Genomic DNA, 12754 nt, shown 5'->3' on the forward strand with positions numbered 1-12754 from the left:
GAATGTTGAGTTAATTGAGTTTTGTGAGTCAGTATTGTTCTTGTACAGAGTTTTATCCAGGTTCATTTACATTAGCATTGACCTAATTAACTTAGCTAGCTAGCTTAACTTTAAAGTCAGCATTTTGTTCTTAATTGTTTTCAGGTTTTATAACCGAGTGTAGCTGGACAATAGAAGATGATTTTAAATGAAAATTGTGATGGTAACACTGGATTCTTGGATAATGTAATTTATTAGGTAACACAGAGCTGCTCTTTACAATGGTTCCGTATGTAGTGTCTCAAATCACTCCCTGTTCCCTATCTAGTGCACTACTTCACTGTTTGGGGTGGAAGCGCTAATATGCCCTACGAAGTGCACTACATAGGGAAGGGGGAGTGATTTGGGACGAAGCCTCACAGAGTAAACATGAGTGCTGCTTTCTGTAAGAGGGAAAAACAACGAAGTTTCATTTAGGAGATGAAAGTTAAAATGAGAGTTTTTAAATGTGAGTGAAGTGAGTTTGAGCTTCTGAACTGGTTTGAAACTGTTCATGTACAAGCGGCTCCACAGGTGAGGGTCACTTCAGCCTGGTGAACGTGGTGTTAGGGACAGGAGAAGAACTTTGTGGAGAACAATCTGCTAAAAGTTTCCATGTAAGGAAGAGGGTAAAAGTCTGGTGATTTATTAGAAGCGTTTTGGAGGAATAACTTGTAACCAGAAGTAATAAATCAGGAGAAATGAATGATTATTGCAGTAATAATACTGCAGTAGAATCATGTCATGGCTCATGTTGTGTTATTGTGGAGCCTGTAGTGATGAACACAAGTAATAATAAATAGTTTTGTTCTTTTCTTCTGATTCTTTACTTTGCTGCTATAAAGAACATTTTTAATCAGCTTATGTTTGTGAAATTGTCATTTGATGTATAAGAAACAGTATTATGTAAAACATTGACTTATTGTAAAGAATACATTTGAATACACAGTTAATATTTGCTGTTTGAAGTATTTTAGTCATTCTTGTAACTCATCTCTTAGTATTTTGTTTATTTGTAATGTTGTGTAAATTATACTTTGTTTAGAAGGCCGTGTACATATACATTTATATTTATACTTTTTGTAAACTCTTTAAAATATCTTTTAAATCAGATTTTTCTCCTTATGGCCCAAATAAATTGTGACAATAGTGATCTCAGTTTTAGACCAGAAATAGAGATTAAATATAAATCCAGAAGCTTCAGTTCTAGTTCTCTAAAATATGTTCTCATGGCTGTTTGTGCTTGTTTACAGGTGATGGATGAGTTGGATGGAGGATTTTCTTTAATCTGACCATCACAGCTACACCACAGAACTGAGGGAAAGATGGAAAACATTCTGTTCTAAAGTTCAGTTCTTTGGAGTCATGAAAAATGTCATGAGGTCACCAGTGACTCTGGATGAAGGTAAATTCAATATAATTCATTATTCAACATTTATTCAGCAGTTTGCTCCCCTAGAGGCACCAGCTGTCTAAAATATTATAAAGCATCACTTTATTACTTATAATGAACTTCATTCATGAAAACACATCAGTGGAGGTTAATATTGTATTTAGGTTTTCTTCTAATAACAATTTGATGTAAATACTGTAATATTGTGGCTCTTCAGAACCAGCATGCATTGTAATGGGCATCATACACAGATCAGTCATAACATTAACACCACCTTGTATCTACACTCATGGTCTATTTTATCAGCTCCACTTACCATACTGGAGTACTTTGTAGTTCTACAATTACTGACTGTAGTCCATCAGTTTCTCTGCATACTAAGTTATCCTTCTTCCATCCTGTTCTTCAATGGTCAGGACCCCCGGATGTGATGGTGGTGTGTTGGTGTGTGTTGCACTGGTATGAGTGGATAAGACAGCAGTGCTACTGGAGTTTTTAAGCATCTCAGTTCCACTGCTGAGTCCACCAGCCAACAACGTCCTTTGGGCAGCATCCTGTGACCACTGATGAAGGACTAGAGGATGACCAACACAAACTGCAGCAAGAAATGAGCGATCGTCTCTGACTTTACATCTACAAGGTGGACCAACAAGGTAGGAGTGTCTATAGAGTGGACAGTGAGTGGACACGGTATTTAAAAACTCCAGCAGCACTGCTGTGTCTGATCCACTCGTACTAGTTCAACACACACTAACACACCACCACCATGTCAGAGTCACTGCAGTGCTGAGAATCATCCACCACCTAAATAATATCTGCTCTGTGGTGGTCCTGACCATTGAAGAACAGGATGGAAGAGGGATAACTAAGTATGCAGAGAAACTGATGGACTACAGTCAGTAATTGTAGAACTACAAAGTACTCCAGTATGGTAAGTGGAGCTGATAAAATAGACCATGAGTGTAGATACAAGGAGGTGGTGTTAATGTTATGGTTGATTGATGTAAATAGCTAGCAAACAGTAATTATAAACGATTATTAACATTTATCATCATTTATGGCTGAAAGAAGAATAGAGCACAAACATATTTCTAATTTAAGTTTGAAAATCACTAAATTGGCTGATCACTGAACACAAACATTACATTGTAGTTTGTGATTAGTACTTTGAAGGTTGACCAGATTACAGAGAGACTCTAACAGGAAATGTTACTTAAATGTTGTTAGAAAGTTTGTCTATGTTTAAGAGCGTGTTAAACACAAACAGACAAAACTGCTTTACTGCTTGATGCTACGATACATTCTCATTACAGATAGAAATGTGCATTATGCTTGTGGTAAAAACTTGATGAAGAAATAAAAGTGATTTAAAATAATGTCTGGATGAAATACTGCTTTATTAGTAAATGATTGTTTTATAGATGTTGAGTGTTAAGTCTTTATTTACCACTCGACCCTGAAGCAAAACAGTTTATCAGTAATCAGTAAAATATCCCATGTGCTATTTTTATCATCCTCAACAAGCGGTAGTCTGAAGCCCCGTCTAAAGTCATGTCTGTTCATGAGGAATGTTGTGAGCTCTCAGGTTGGTCTAGAACTCTGGTTTGTACACGTTTGGTGGTGTCTGTTGTATTCTGGGTAGATTTTGAAGTCTGGGGGTTTCTGTGACTGAAGGTAAAATAAATGTGTAATTATTGTAAATCCTGTGGTGTGGCCAGGCAGAAATGAAGGGAATTGGATATGACATATTATAAACATTTTGGAAGAGAAATTTATTTTAAAAGTGATTTTAATTTCAGTAAGACATTGTTTTTCTTTAAATAGTGCAACAGTCCACTGAGATTTTGAACGGCCTTCCAGCACTCTTCCCATCAGGAGTTGCACCACCACAGAAACTGGGACAGCCGAGTGAGGCTCTGTTTCATATTCTCATGGTAAGTATTGTCAACTGTTATTTATTTATTGTTTAGATAGTTCACTAAACTGCTTGCAAAGAAACTTTAAGTTGTGATTTAAATCCTGAATATAGTTTGTTCTGTTCATGTCTGTGGCTTATAGTGCCTTTGGTTTCTGTTTTTTCAGCCCTCTGAAAACGCTGCTGCTGTTCTTAGCAGATGTCGTCTATCAGCCCCCCTGCTTCTAACTGACCAGGATAACTGCATGATCAGTGTTGGGAAGAACCCAGTGAGAACATTCCCCAAAGACCTGCTGCACCAAGGTGTTCTGTACGTCATGGTGTACTATTATGTGCTGCAAGTCAGGTCCAGATTGAAGGACCCTTTTTATTGTTATTTTTTATGTTTAAAGATGGTATATGAAGACCAAGCAATGTTGTTAATGTTGTATACAGAGGGACATTGTTATTGGAAAGCCTTGACATCTAAGATTTACGTGTTTTAATAGAATTTTCAGAAGCTGCCTGAACCTGCTTGTTGTGTAAAGCTGCCATGATGGCACACTTGTTAAAGTTAATAAAAATTTACACCAAAATTCTTCTTGGTGTATGATGTTTTAATTAGAGTATAAAGTACATTCTTTTGAGTCTCGGATTACTAGCAATGCAGTCTTACCAATAGACTTGAATGAGAGAAATAGACTTGTATTGAGTCTCTATATCTTACTTTTCTGAATGGAAACTGAATTTTTAATGCTTATATCATGATTAAAATGCTTAATTTACATATTTTCTTACTGGTTTTAGGTCATTTAGTGTGATCCAAAAACCTGGGTATTATTGCTTATTTTAACTAAACTGCAAACCAACACTGACTTTTTTTTAAATACATTTTCTCCCCCTTTAGCGCGTCCAATTGCCCAATTTGCATTGTGCTTCCTCTCTGCTTATGCTGATCCCTGCCCTGACCGAGGAGATCGAAGCTAACCCACGCCCCCTCCAACATGTGAGCAGCGGCCGCCTGCATCTTATCACCCACACATTGACGAGTGTTGTGCCACCTAGCGTTGTGTACGGAGAGACACACCCTAAGAGCACTCCTTCCTCATCTCTGTGTAGACGACTCTAATCAGCCAGCAGACGTCGTAATTGCACCATTTTGACAGAGAGAGACCCACATCCGGCTTTAGTCACACCCAACTGAACAACAGGCCAATCGTTGTTCATATAGCCGCTCAGCCTCAAGCCGGCAAGGCAGAGCTGAGATTCGATACGATGTATTTGAGATCCAGCTCTGGTTTGCAGCGTGTGTTTTTACAGCTGCGCCACCTGAGCGCCCCAACATGAACTTTTTATAACGTTTTACACCCCCAGGACTGGAGCAGTTAAGATCAGCTTTGTGATCCAAATAGCAGCAGCACTGTGTGTAAAGTTACTGCACATTCTGTTCACATTTGTTTTTAAGAAAGTTGATTCAATAGTGAAATAATGTTGATGTTTTTACTCTGATTGTAACATCGACTCTTAACAGTAACAGCTCATCAGAACTAAAATCTTATCAATATTGAGCAGAATGAAGTTCACCCTGTTGGTCCGGCCCTCCACAGCACTAACAGTTTCTTATGTGGCCCCTTGGAAAATTTAATTGCCCACCCCTGGTCTAAGCAATTGAGGGCCTTGCTCAAGGGCCCAACAGTGGCAACCTGGCAGTGGTGGAGTTTTAACTAGCAACCTTTGGATTACTAGTCCTGTACCTTAAACGCTAGGCCACAACTATTTTGAATAAGTACAGACAGTTTATTTATAATAACTCACACAAATCTCAGTATTTTAAATATAATTAAGTACATATTTTTTACTAGGGTAAAGACAACAGCAACCATAGTCACCTGTATTCCAGGGCCAGGATGTCCGATGTCAGAGCAAACCTGGCTAATGCTAAACATAGATTTATAACGATTATCTACATTTCAACAAATATCCACATCGGCACTATTATGTATGTTTTATGTACTACGATAAATAATCCAGTAAAATCATTTAAAGTGATCAGTAATCTAAGGCCTCCTTTAATTTTCTACAAATCACTGTAAACATAAATGTATCATGTTTTTATGATTAGTGTAAAATCATGGTTAGTTAATAATGTGAGGGCGCCATCTGGCGGGCATAATTGGCAGTGCTTGCTGCAGATATTAATTGGCCACCTTATCTGCAGGGTGAGGACCTGACTATATGTGGGTGGGTAAGTGGGCTGTTTAAGGACCCTGATTGGCAGAAGAGATGCCCGTGTAGGACTGTACGCGTGTAAAGGAGGTGTGGGCAGCGGCGTGCTCTTGTCTGCAGTCTATCAGCAGTAAAAGACAAATTGGACCCGCTAAATCAGGTGGAAAAATGGGGAGAAAAATGCATAAAAAAAAGAAAGAAATGAATACTGGAGAGTTGAGTATAAGTAAAGCTGCACATTCTTAAACTCTTCAGTCCCCGAGATGTGACTCAGTTATGGTTTAATAAAAGTCCTAATAAACTCATTATTTACAGCTCTAAGTGTAGTAGTGAGTTCCTTCTGTGGCTAAACGTACTGAACTGAATTAATTTAGGATGTTTTAAAAACTGGTTTAAACTGGTGAAGTGTTTATCTAACATTAGTTAAATATTCACTGAATTATTAATATTTAATTGACACCATTTTAACCAGTGGTGTGATGCATCCTGGAAATCACTACCACCAATAACTCAACCCAGTCTGACAAACCTAAAATGGCTGCTGTTTACAATCATTTCTGTACTGTTTGTGTGTGTGTGTGTCAGGTAGTACAGGTGTGTGTGTACCTGTATTGTAGCTCCTCCCTCCTCCTGTTGAATAAACCAGTTCAATCAGGTTTGAGAAGTGAAAGTAAACTGCGTTTAGTGAAGAGAGGAATATAAAGTTGTTCAGGAGAAAATCACAGTGAGAAACTGAATTTAAAGCTGTAATATGTGAATGTTATAAATCTAGACTTCATAAAAAAACTATTTTGTTGAGCTGCTGTAGGAGGAAACATGAGCTCTGTAATGGATCTCTCTGAGGAAGAGAAGAAAAACAGGTGAGTGAATTTATCTCTCAGTATAAATAATAAATAATGTTGAGGATTCATTAAAATTCTTCACTCTGAGTGTTTCTGTTACTGACTGATTAAAGTAATTTGGTATAAAAGCTCCAGAAAAGTAAATAAAAGCTTCATTAAACTCCAAAAATACGTTTTCAACCGTCAGTTCGAATCGCAAATAGTTTCTTACCTCCTACTCCTGTACACTATGTAGGGTACAATAATAATCTCCTCTATTCACTATGTAGTCAGTATGTAGTCAGTATGTAGTGTATATGAAGTGATTTAGGATCCTGCTGGTATGTAAGTAACAAGTTCTGGCTGATTTTTACTGTTTATCTCCAGCACATTTTATCAGTTTTACTAGGGTGACCATACCTCCTCTTTTTCCCGGACATGTCCTCTTTTTGAGACCTAAAAAATGCGTCCAGTCGGGATTTTTAAATCACCGAAAATGTCTAAACTCACTTTTCTGTGTGGATGTTTTAGCATTGGTTTGTTTTTAGGTGTATTTAGGAGTGCATCTGTTTTGTTAAAATAAGTCTGATTTTCACCTGCACGTACTAACACAGAGACTCTTGTGAACACCGTGATGAATCGTTCGTGATGATCTGATTCTATTGAACGGCTCTTTGAAATGTAGGAAAGGAACCGAGTCGCTCCTCTGGGAGCCGTTCTATATATTTTTATTTCTGCACAGTTCTTATCGACTGTAATTCAACCATTCAGCTTCATCAGTAAAGGGAATCAATCAGTCATAATGAGAGCTGTTTTATGTCCAAATTCAAATCCGAAACACTTTCAGTATCGCGGAGAGCGAGCAAGACACACACACACACACACACACACATACACACACACACACACACACACACACACACACACAGATTTAACCTGCCTGTGGGCCCAGGGGCTACGACTGGTTTCGGGCCCCCACGTATAGTTTTCATAAAATCAGTACACAACACGAGACAACAGAGTTCAGTGGCATAACTAGGAGCTCATGGACCCCAGTGCAAAAAACCATTTTGGGCCCTCTCTCTCTCTCTCTCTCTCTCTCTCTCTCTCTCTCTCTCGTGCGCATGTGCGGGTGTGAGCGGTGGAGCGTGGTGAGCGTGAGTGGCGTTATTTGCCAAAAACTTTTTCTTTAGTTTGTTTTGTTTAAATTACTTTTGAGTTTTGTGTGCGAGTGTTTGGGTGAACGTGCGTGTGTGTGTGTGTGTGTGTGTGTGTGTGTGTGTGTGTGTGTGTGTGTGTTTGTGTGTGTGTGTGTGTGTGTGTGTGTGCGCGAGGTGCGCGGGGAGTCTGCTACCGGCATTTTTGCTGGAAGCATGGCTTTCCCAAACACCCGGTGCTTTGAGAACTTGACACGCCGGCACGGTGTGAAGGTGGAGTGCCGGGTGAGTGTGGAGGAGTGCTGTTTGGCTGCGGGGGTCGCAGTTGGCTATAATAATGTATTGTCTGCATCACGAATGAACAATGCAGTGGTGATGTTTATGTCTTCTGTGGAGAAAGCAAGCGAGCTGGTTCAGAACGGAATTGTGATTAATGAGAGACTTGTGCCTGTTTTACCCCTCAGTACCCCATCTAAAAAAAATCATTATCTCTAATGTACCCCCATTTATTTCTGATGAACTGATTGCGCAAGAACTGTCCAGATTTGGTAAACTTGTTTCCCCCATTAAAAAAATACCCCTAGGCTGTAAATCACAACTGGTTAAGCATTTGGTGTCATTCAGAAGGACGGTGTTCATGGTGTTAAGAGATGGTGAAGATGAACTGGATTTGGTTTTAAAATTCAGAGTAGATGGTTTTGTATATACTGTGTTTGTAACCTCCAACATTAGTATGAAGTGTTTTAGATGTGGAGAGTTTGGACATCTTGTCCGTAATTGCCATCAGAGTGCTAGCAACAATGATAAAGATACTGAGTTAGGGGGTAGGAGGGCAGGTGAAACGGGGCCTAACGAAGCTGAACCTGCAATGTCCGTTGCCACTACGGCTGCTGCTCAGACGGCTGTGCAGGACCCGGAGACTCTGTTGCCGGATCAGATACATATGAGGGATGAACCGGCCGTGGTTGAGCATGCTCAGGAGACAGCTGCTGAGGCTGCGCCGGCTGAGGGCGAGCCTCTTCAAGCGTCACCCGTGGCAGGAGAGCCCACTGTTGAAAGGTCCCCTGTGGAGCAGGAGAGTTTGAACTTGAGGGAACAGGGTGAGCAGATATGTAATGACTGTAATGAGAACACCCCAATAGAAACAATAGTGAAGGATGGAATGGAGGTACAAATGGAGGAAGAGACTGTTTTTAAAGTTCCAAATAAAAGAAAGAAGCGAGCTCGAGGAGAAGGCAATAAACAGGCTAAAACAGAGGTTAAAGCAGTGAGTGAAATGGAATCAGAGAGTGACGGATCTCTCTCGGACTCAGGCTGGTCCATGTGCTCACAGGAGGAGAGCATGCCTGTACTGTACAAAGTTGAGGAAATTAAACAGTTTTTAAAAGTCACTAAGGGTCGGAGAGGTGTACGTGTTGAGGATTTCTTTTCAAACTGTGCTCAGTTTGTACACGATGTCAAGTATTTTAGGAAAGAGAAGGCTTTTACTGAATTAGAGTTTTTTAGGTTGAAAAAAATACTGACTAAATGTAATAAAGAGAACATTGAAGAGGATGTATGAGATGAGCTGCTGTTCCTGGGTCACAATGGCCTTTATTTTAAGCCATTTTTATTTATTTTTATTAATGGGTGATATTAGAATTGCAACTGTAAACATTAATGGGGGAAGAGACTGTGTAAAGCGAGCGAAGCTGTATGAGCTGGTGAAACTTAAGGGGATAGATGTTACCTTTCTACAAGAAACACACAGTGATGCTAGTAATGCTAATGACTGGGCTAAAGAGTGGGAGGGGCTTGTGTTTTTAAGTCACGGCTCTTCTAATAGTACTGGTATTGCTATTCTTTTATCAAAATTTTTTTTACCTTGTTCTTACAAAGTGGAAGAGATTTTAAAAGGTAGACTTTTAAAGGTGACAGCAGACTTTGAAAATGAAACTTTTGTTTTTATTTGTATTTATGCTCCAACTAAGGGGGTGGACAGGATGCTGTTTTTAGACACACTGAACACTGTCATTGCAGACTGTAATACTACTGACTTTTTAATACTGGGTGGGGATTTTAATTGCACAGCAGACAATATGGACAGAAATCATTCAGAACCGCATGCCGCCTCCCGTAAGCGCTTGTGCGAGCTGTTAGAGACTCATGACTTGTGTGACATTTGGAGAAATTTTCACAGCAGGCAAAGACAGTACACATGGGCTCATTCTAAGGACAATATACTCTCATTGGCAAGGCTGGACCGTTTTTATGGTTTTAATTATCAACTTTCTGCTTTTACACACTGTTTTATCTCACCAGTTGGTTTTTCGGATCATTCTATGGTCCAGTGTACAGTACGGAAAAGTAATGTGAAGCCACAGAGCGCGTACTGGCATTTTAACACTGCACTTTTAAATGATGTTAATTTTATAGAGTCTTTTACTTTTTTTTGGAAGGTTTTAAGCTCACAGAAAACAGCTTTTACCTCAATTCAACAGTGGTGGGATGTAGCAAAAATACAAATGAAAATGTTTTGTCAGCAATACACTTTTAATGTCACTAGAGATACAATCAGATCGCTTAAAGCTCTGGAGTCTGAAATAGTGGAACTGCAGTCTTTAGCAGAGACCACAAGAAATAAGGAACACATTGAAGCATTAAAAACAAAAAAGACAACTCTAGCTGACTTTCTGGACACAAGAGTGCAAGGGGCTCTGGTCCGATCAAGATTTCAGTACGCGTCGGAAATGGATGCTCCTTCTAAGTTTTTCTTTGGTAGAGTAACGGACAGAAAAGATTTATGCATGCAGTGCGAATAGAATCAGGAGATCTTTCATTAGATCCTTCTGAAATTCGCAGGCAGACAGTACAGTTTTTTTCAAAACTGTACAAGAGCGAGTGGACTGAGGTTAAACAGGTCGAAGAACGATTCTTTAATGACCATAACCAGCTTACACAAGAGTCTGCTGAACAGCTTGATGAGGAGCTATCCCTAGGAGAGCTCTTTGAGGCTCTCCAGGGAATGGAGAATGGTCGGTCGCCAGGTATCGATGGCCTCCCAGTCGAGTTTTATAAAAGGTTCTGGTCAGTGTTGGGTCAGGATGTCTTGAAAGTTCTTCAGAGCAGTATAAGGGACGGAGTGCTACCGTTGAGCTGCCGGAGGGCGGTCCTGACCCTGCTGCCAAAGAAGGGGGACTTGACTGAATTAAAAAACTGGCGACCTGTCTCCTTGCTATGTACAGACTGTAAGCTGCTGTCAAAAGCGTTAGCCTCGAGACTGGGTAAAGTGATGGAGCAGGTGGTACATCTTGATCAGACGTATTGTGTGCCTGGAAGGTCAATTTTTGATAATGTTTATCTAATTCGGGATGTTTTGGAAGTCTCCAGACTGTTGGGCTTGAAGGCTGGTCTCATTTTCTTAGATCAAGAAAAAGCATTTGACCGAGTTGAACATGAGTACCTGTGGAAAGTATTGGAGTACTTTGGTTTTAACTCAGGTTTTATAGCAATGATTAAAGTTTTATACAGTGACATTGAAAGTGTAATTAAAGTTAATGGGGGTTTATGTGCTCCTTTTAAAGTTTTTAGAGGTATAAGACAAGGCTGTTCCTTGTCTGGCATGTTGTACTCATTAGCAATTGAACCACTATTGTGTAAAATAAGAGAATGTATTTCTGGACTGGTGGTGCCTCCTTGTACTGTTCCTCTATGTGTTTCAGCATATGCAGATGATTTAGTTGTAATAACAAGTACCCAGACTGATGTGGACATTTTAGCTGAACTTTTAAAAAATTTTAAGGTTTTATCATCGGCTAAGGTGAACTGGAATAAAAGTGAAGCAGTTTTAGTTGGTGAGTGGGATGGTGGAGAACCTACACTCCCATATGAGTTGATGTGGAGGAGGGGTGGTTTCAGATACCTGGGAGTGTACTTGGGGGATAGTACTTGTACCGAAAAGAACTGGGATGGCATGATTGAAAAAGTTAAAGCGCGTTTAAATAAATGGAAATGGATAGTTCCCCAAATGTCCTATAGGGGAAGGGTACTTGTTATTAACAACCTGGCAGCATCATCACTATGGCATAAATTAGCATGCTTGGACCCCCCCAACAAATTTTTTAGCAAAACTGCAGGCTGAGTTGGTGGATTTTTTTTGGGACCGCTTGCATTGGATCCCGCAAGGAGTTCTATACCTGACAAAGGATGAAGGAGGACAAGGACTTATCCATCTGGCCAGTAGGGTTGCTGCTTTCCGTCTCCAGTTTATTCAGAGACTCCTCATGGGACCCAAAGAACTGGTTTGGAGGGCAGTGGCTTGCAGGATTTTGCACACAGCGGGAGGTCTAGGGTTGGACAGAAACTTGTTTTTAATTGACACTAAGGCACTGGACATTTCTGGGTTGCCTGTTTTTTATCGTGGACTTTTTAGAGTTTGGAACATTTTTAAAATACAAACAAACAATGACTCGTCTTTGCAATGGCTATTGGAAGAACCTCTGGTTTATGGAACACGGCTGGATTTAACTGGAGCAAATACCCCTGCACTGACTAGAGCCCTCGTCTCAGCAGGAGTCACATCTCTACGTCGGCTGGTGGACATTGCAGGACCTGATTTCACACAAGCGGAGAATGTGGCCACACGGTTGGGAGTAAAGTCCATCCGTGTTGTGAGTAAGGTCCTCGAGAGATGGAAGTCTGTCCTTTCACCTGAGGAGCGGGAGCAGATGCAGGAATACAGTGCGGGGGTGGTTTGCCCTACAGAGGACGACCCCTTCCCAGACATCACCATCATGCCAGATTTACAGGACTGTGAAGGCCCTCTTTTGGAGTGTAAGGAGGAATCCAGCATAGACTTAAAGAATGCATCTGGTAAAATGCTGTACAGAGCCTGTGTAAAGGTTCTAAACAAGAAAAAACTGAATGGAAGGACTGACACACCATGGCGTGATGTTTTTAAGTTAAGTGATGATGTTAAGCCAGAGTGGAGAGCACTATATAAACCCCCATTAACTAAGAAAGTTGCTGACATGCAGTGGAGAATTTTACATGGTATTATCTCAGTTAACGCTTTTATCTCTGTTTTAAACCCACAGATTTTACCACACTGTCCATTTTGTAATCAGAGGGAAACAGTATTTCATGCTTTTATGCACTGTTTTAGGCTGCGTCCCTTGTTTGAGGTTTTAAAGAATGTTTTTAGGTATTTTAATGTGATTTTTACAATCCAGACTTTTATCCTTGGTTTTAAATATGTCAAAAGAAA

General features: G+C 40.1%; 1 long non-coding RNA gene across 3 annotated transcripts; it reads left to right on the plus strand.

Annotated features, from left to right (window-relative positions):
• Window positions 1-397: 397 nt before the first annotated feature.
• Window positions 398-3901, plus strand: LOC134309993 (uncharacterized). 3 transcript variants are annotated; one of them, XR_010011249.1, is made up of 4 exons: window positions 398-647; window positions 1272-1423; window positions 3236-3345; window positions 3494-3901. It is a non-coding gene; the product is annotated as an uncharacterized LOC134309993 (long non-coding RNA). The 3 variants fall into 3 exon arrangements; XR_010011248.1 differs by having other exon boundaries at window positions 398-635; XR_010011250.1 differs by having other exon boundaries at window positions 398-552.
• Window positions 3902-12754: the final 8853 nt, after the last annotated feature.

Source organism: Trichomycterus rosablanca, chromosome 3, assembly GCF_030014385.1.
Source record: "Trichomycterus rosablanca isolate fTriRos1 chromosome 3, fTriRos1.hap1, whole genome shotgun sequence".
Classification (NCBI taxonomy): domain Eukaryota; kingdom Metazoa; phylum Chordata; class Actinopteri; order Siluriformes; family Trichomycteridae; genus Trichomycterus; species Trichomycterus rosablanca.